Source organism: Emydura macquarii, unplaced genomic scaffold (genome assembly GCF_026122565.2).
Source record: "Emydura macquarii macquarii isolate MOO-44397 ecotype Brisbane River unplaced genomic scaffold, CSIRO-AGI_Emac_v2 contig_2777, whole genome shotgun sequence".
NCBI lineage: Eukaryota > Metazoa > Chordata > Testudines > Chelidae > Emydura > Emydura macquarii.
Genome location: NW_027132914.1, coordinates 46,695 through 53,088, shown reverse-complemented (window position 1 = coordinate 53,088; position 6,394 = coordinate 46,695).

The window sequence follows — 6,394 nt, the reverse complement described above, 5'->3', positions numbered from 1 at the left end:
CTGCCAGCTGAGAGCTCCAGCCCCGCCACCCGGGCTGAAGTGGAAAATGTCACGGAGGTCTCTGGAAGTCATGGATTCCGTGACATAAAGTGACATAATGTGAGCCTTACTCACGGTGTTGTATTAAACCAGGCAGACAGAGCAGACAGAAGAGACAAGCTGTAGGAAGCGGCGTCTGTCACCGTACACGAAAAGATCCGTTATTCTGTACAGCGTTGTGAAGTCTAATTTTTTTTACCCAGATCACGTGACGTGACGCAGTGTGACAAATGTCTCATCACTTGGCGGGTCTCTGCTTTTTGCCTTCAGAGCTGGCTGGCCGGAGAGCGGCAGGTGGTGCCCGGCGCACAGGTCTGAAGGCAGCGCTGCCAGCAGCAGCAGCACAACGGGTGGCATACACCACACAGCACACCCCACACACCACACCACACACCATACACCCCACACCACACAGCACACCCCACACACCACACCCCACACCACCTGTACTTCTCTACCTGCAGAGCTGGGCACCCAGCCAGCAGCTGCCACTCTGCGGCTGCCCAGCCAGTGCTTCATGGGTGCTGGGGCTCCTCTTTCAACACCAACACGCACTGGGGGGGGGGAGCGGGGCCCTGGGGTGCTGGGAGCCTGTGGGGAGCCCTGGGATCTGGGCACCAGAATACAAGTTCACCAGGCCCTGCAGGAAGTTCTCGCTGGCGAGTCATTTCTACCCCCCCCGCCCCCGTGTTTGCGCATTGTCCTGTCTGCACCCCCCCCCCGCACCGTCTGTGCCCCCCCAGTGTTTGCAGCGCATTGCCCTGTCTGCACCCCCCCCCGCACCGTCTGTGCCCCCCCAGTGTTTGCAGCGCATTGCCCTGTCTGCACCCCCCCCCGCACCGTGTGTGCCCCGCCCCCCCCCGTGTTTGCAGCGCATTGCCCTGTCTGCACCCCCCCCCCCCCCCGCACCGTCTGTGTCCTCCCCCCAGTGTTTGCAGCGCACTGTCCTGTCTGCACCCCCCCCCCCCCCGCACCGTCTGTGCCCCGCCCCTTCGCCAGCTACTCACCAGCAGCCGCTGCCGCCCCCAGCAGCGCCCAGCAGAGCCCCAGAGCGACACCCAGGGCCATGGCTCTGCGCTGGGTCAGAGCAAACCCCCCACAACCCCGCTGCCTGCCCCCCCCCCACGAGCCCGTTACTTTCTCTTTCCCACGCGGGTCGGAGAACAGGCCGTGCGGCCAATCAGACACCGGACGGGATGTGACGTCACAGTATCCAGGCAAACTTTGCTCTCCGAGGTTGCAGCAGAGCCGGGCGAGGAGCAATGGGCGAGTCCCGGCAGCGTCCCAGGCAGGCGTTGCTCGCTGCTGCTGTGCGGGGGGGACCCAGCGCCCCGGGGTCAGCCCCCAGCACCCCCAGCCTGCTGCAGCTGGGGGACCGGCCTTGCCCACTCTCCCGGTTCCCTAGAGCTCCGGGCCAGATGGACCCGTCTGTCTGTCTGTCTGTCTGCCCCCCGCCTGGCAAAGGTCACAGCATCACTGCGGGCTGGGCTAGAGCAGATCTCCTAGCAGCACATCCCGCCTGCACGACCGGGAACCTGGTCTTAAAGCCCCTGCTCCTGGAGTCCTGTGCTCATGGGAGAGGGAGACTCTGCTCTTGTAGTGTAACAAGCAAGATCCTAGCCCGTGTGTGTGTGTGTGCGCGTGTGAAGGCAGTTGTGTAAAGGGAGCTGTGTCTATTTGTGCGCTGGCTCCTAGATCACTGGTTTGGGGGAATCAGAAGCGCAGTTCGTGGCTGGCTGGGAAGTCTGACTTCAGTGTCACCCACCAGCGCGGGGTGAATCCGCTCTCTTTTTACAGCCTGCCTGACCTTGGCATTATCAGGTCGCTGCCCTGGGCACGGGACGGGTCACACCCTTCTCTGCACTTTTCTCAGTCCTAATATATCTATTTCGAGATGGGGTGACCAGAACTGCAGGCAGGATTCAAGCTGTGGGCGTACCAAGGATTTATATAGCTGCATTATGATATTTTCTGTCTTATTTTCTATCCCTTCCCTTATGGCGGCTAACATCGGGTTAGCTTTGCTGATTGCCACTGCCTATAAAGTGGACATTTTCAGGGAACGGTCCACAGTGACTCCAAGATCTCGGTCTTGAGTGGTAACAGCTACTTGGGATCCCATCATTTTCTGAACTTTTCTCAGTCCTGCTTGGCTGCTGAAGCAGGATTTCCCTTTACAAAAGCCCGTTGACTCGTCCCCAAAATATTGTGTTCATCTCCGCGTCTGATCACTCTGGTGTTTACAACATTTCCAACCAACGTGCCAGGCACTGGACTCAGGCCGACCAGCCTGTAATTGCCGGGATCGCCTCTGGAGCCCTTTACAAACTCAGCTTCACATTAGCTACGCTCCGGTTCTCCGGTCCAGGCTGATCGAAGCGAGCGTCACATGCCATAGTCAGTAGCTCTGCCATTTCATAGCTGAGTTGCCTCAGAAGCCCTGGGGGGAACCCACCGGTCCCAGACAAACCCCATCTTGGGTCCCTGGCTCCCATTTACATTAGCAAGAGGCATTCCCCCCCCTTAAATGGAGGCTGACGGGCACACGGCCTCCACCCCGAATTGGCGGGAAAAGGGGCCCCGGAGCGTAGCTGTGTGAGGTGAACGGAATGTGGGGGAAAGGTCGCCGGGCAGAATTGGCGGGAAAACGGTGGTAAACAAGAATGATTGACAGATAACGGAAATACCGGCCAGGTGGAATGATTGACAGATAACGGAAATACCGGCCAGGTGGAATGATTGACAGATAACGGAAATACCGGCCACATGGAATGATTGACAGCTAACGGAAATACTGGCCACATGGACTGAGGGAGGGCTGCACGCTGGCAGCAGCAGGGTATGCAAGGCAGGGGAGGCGCGAAGGAGGCGCAGACGCAGCGAGCGGAGGGGAGGGAAAAGAGCAGCAGAGGCTGTGCAGGCGGCTCGCTGAGCGTGTCACACACGGTGTCTGTTAGCGCTCGCTACAGCACAGCAGCGTGCCAGTGTGTGTGTGGCTTAATAAAGATGTGTGTGTGTGTGCACTGATTGTGCAAGGGATGTGGAGCTGTAAAACCAATGAGCAGCTGACTGTTCCTCTGCGCTGCCTGCCAGTCGCTGAGCCCCGGAGGCAGAACAGCCCCCGAGTGTCATTTCACACCATCCGGCAATGGGGGTTGAAGGGCTTTGCCGTGTTACCAGGGACGTGTCTGGCCTGTCGTGGTGTCAGGGGCTGTTATTACTGGTATCAATAAAAGGTGCCTTGTTTGGAACGAACACGGCTTGTGTCCATCATGTATCGGAAGGCTGGATCCGTGCCCCCAAGTATTTCCTTAGCCAGGGTGGAGCCCCCATGCCAAAGGAAGAACAGATTAAGGGGGCAATAAGTGGGCTATTCTGTGGGCACCCCAAAACCTGTTTTTAGGGTAACACCATCTGGTCTTTGTGACTTATTAATGTTTAATTTATCAGTTTGTTCCAAAACCTCCTCAACTGAGACCTCAGTCTGGGACCGTTCCTCAGCTCTGTCCCCGAAACAGAGTGGCTCAGCTGTGGGAATCTCCTTCACATCCTGAGCCATGAAGAATGAAGCAACAAATTCATTTGGCTTCTCCACAATGGCCTTGTCGTCCTTGAGTGCTCCTTTAGCACCTCCATCGGCCAGTGGCCCCAGTGATTGTTTGCCCCGCTTCTGGCATCTGATGTACTTTAAAAAATATTGCTCGTAGTTTTCGGGCCTTTTGCGAGTTGCTCTTCAGGTTGTTCTTTGGCTTGTCTCACTGTACCGTGTCAGCTGGCGTGCCAGCGGCTCCTCTTTTCCTCAGGAGGAATTGACTTCGTTTTTAAAAGATGTCCTTTTACGGCTAACCGCCTGTTTTATTTGCTGGTTAACCAAAGTGGTATTTTTTTGATCCTCTGATTTTTTTTTATTGGGGGTAGCCATTTAGTGTATGTCTCTATAATGGTGTTTTTTAAAGGATTCCATGCAGCTTGCAGGCATTTCCCTCTTGTGACTGTTCCTTCTCATTTCTGATTATCTAACTTCCTCATTTTTGTGTAGTTCCCTTTTGAAGTTCAGTTATGGTTTGTTGTGGAGAAATACCACAGCCCCCCACCCCTTACTTCAAGCCACTAACCCCGCCACCCTCCCAGAGCAGGACTAGAACCCTGGTGCCCAGCAAAGGGGAACATAACCACAAGCTGGAGCTCCATAACAGGGCCAGGAGGTGGTGTTGTGCTGAGAACTGAACTTCAGGTCCAAACAGCTTTATCTCCACCCTGCTGTCTATGGCCACAATTTATCTCTGGTGCATATTCAGCTGGCTGGTGTGGGGCAGCAGGGAGGGGGGAGACCTGGCTAGATGGGCCTGTTGGGCTGGGCTATAACGTGGGGATGGGGGCAGAATACCAAGCCAGACGAATGTATCGGTCTGACACAGGGAGGCCAGGGACAGCAGGTAAAACAGGCCAATCGGTCTGATCCAGCATGACAGGGATGGGCCCCAGGTCACATTGGGGCGCTTGGGACAGGGCTGGAAATTCAGCCCAGCGCTCCCAGATTACAGTCCAGTGCCTTAGTCACAATTCAACTTTCCTCTTGGGCTCTCCCGGAGCGGTGGGATGAAATTAACAAAGGGAGCCCCAAAGCTGGGGGGTCTGTGAGAACAGGGATCCCCTCCCCAGGAGAAGGGCAGGGGCCAAAGGTCTGGGTGGTCTGTAATCTGGGGGATTTTTTTGCCTAAAAAAAGGGTTGAGGGGGGTGTCTGTGAGCCTGGGATACTCTGAACAGGGGACGAGCAGGGAGCCCTCGTGCTGGGGGGAGTGCCTGTTAGTTGGGGAGATCCCCTCCCCAGTGGAAGGGCCAGAAGCTACTGGGCTCAGTGCTGACACCCCAACGTAGCCCAGTCATGTAAACACCCCCCTCCCCGCCCAGAATCTCACCCAAGGCGCTGTGCAGCAGAAACACACAGACACTGCACAGGGATCCAGCACCTCTGCTCTTTTACTTAGCACAGTGATGCCCGGCCTTGTCACACAGGAGAGTCACATACACCTGAGCGCAACCTTGTGTGAGCCAAACAGATTCGACATATTTCAGTAAGATCTACAGTCACCTGTGTAGAGGGTGTTAGCAACTTTCGCCAGCAATCGAGTCGAGTATAAGAAAATGGTAAACAGACATGACACGTGGCATGGCCTTTTGGGACCTGGAAAACGACCTTTTGGGGGTGTCTGAGAAATATAGTAAAACTGCCTGAAGAACCTTAACCACGAGATGTTACAGACGCCTGAACAACAACTTAAGCACAACGAAGTGAATATGAGAGGTGCCAGGGTAACAAGTTGTGGGTGACTTCTAAGAACAATCAAAAAGGGATGTCAAGGCTGCAGGTGCAGGGGATCTGGTCCGGGTGTGCTGCCTCCTTCCTCCCCCTCCCCTTCCAATGACCCGCTTGCAATAAGGAAATAGGCTGCTACTGCTACTGAAAATGTTAATGAAAAGACAGCATCTAAGTATTGGCCGGTCTGGTTGTGGAGGGGGGGGAAAAGAGCCTTCTGAAGTTGGAAGACCGACCTCACCCTGTACTGAAGGAAGGTGCAGAGCAGAAGACCCCCTCCAGAGCAGAGCCTTGATTGGCCACCAAGATCCACCTGGAGATTGTAACACCGCTTGGTGAGCTATAGCTGTACTGCTGTATTCATTGATCGCTTGTCTCATCCATGCTTGGTGATTGTACAACAATAGGTTAATAAACTGCACTCTCTAAATCGGACCGCTGTGCCGTGCTCTCCTGAAACCCGCTAACTCCTTTCTCAACCTAAGTCAGTGAGCTCCCAGGGGAGAGGAACTGACAGCTGTCCTCAGGGAGCCCTCCGGATTGGGAAACTGAGGCAGGTTTTCCCTCAGGGAGCCTCCAGGGTTGGGGAAACTGGGGAAAACTACCTGAGCCTTTATTCAGTGAGCCCTCAGGGGAGGGAATCTGAGGGGTCTATTCAATTAGCTGGGGGGGGCGGGGAGGGAATTTGAATTGCAGGCGGTGAGCTCTCAGGGGAGGGAATAGGTCCTGCTGATCCAAAGGCCAGGGTAACACCTGTATTGATTTATATTTTAGACTGTCTCTATGTGCAGTGCTGTCTATTTAAAAACAAACAAAGAAATCCGTGTATAGAACGTGTATTACAGAATTATAGAAAAGAGGTAAAACACAGGATCCATTTTAAAATCACTAAAAAAAAAAAAAAGAGGCTAAGTTGGACCAGAAATAGCAGGACAGCCCCACTCAGGCATTTCCTCAGCCATGCCAGAGGGGAACAGTTCAGTGGCTACTGCTTCACGCGTGCTCTGTAGCTGCTCTTTCACATACTGAGACTCAGA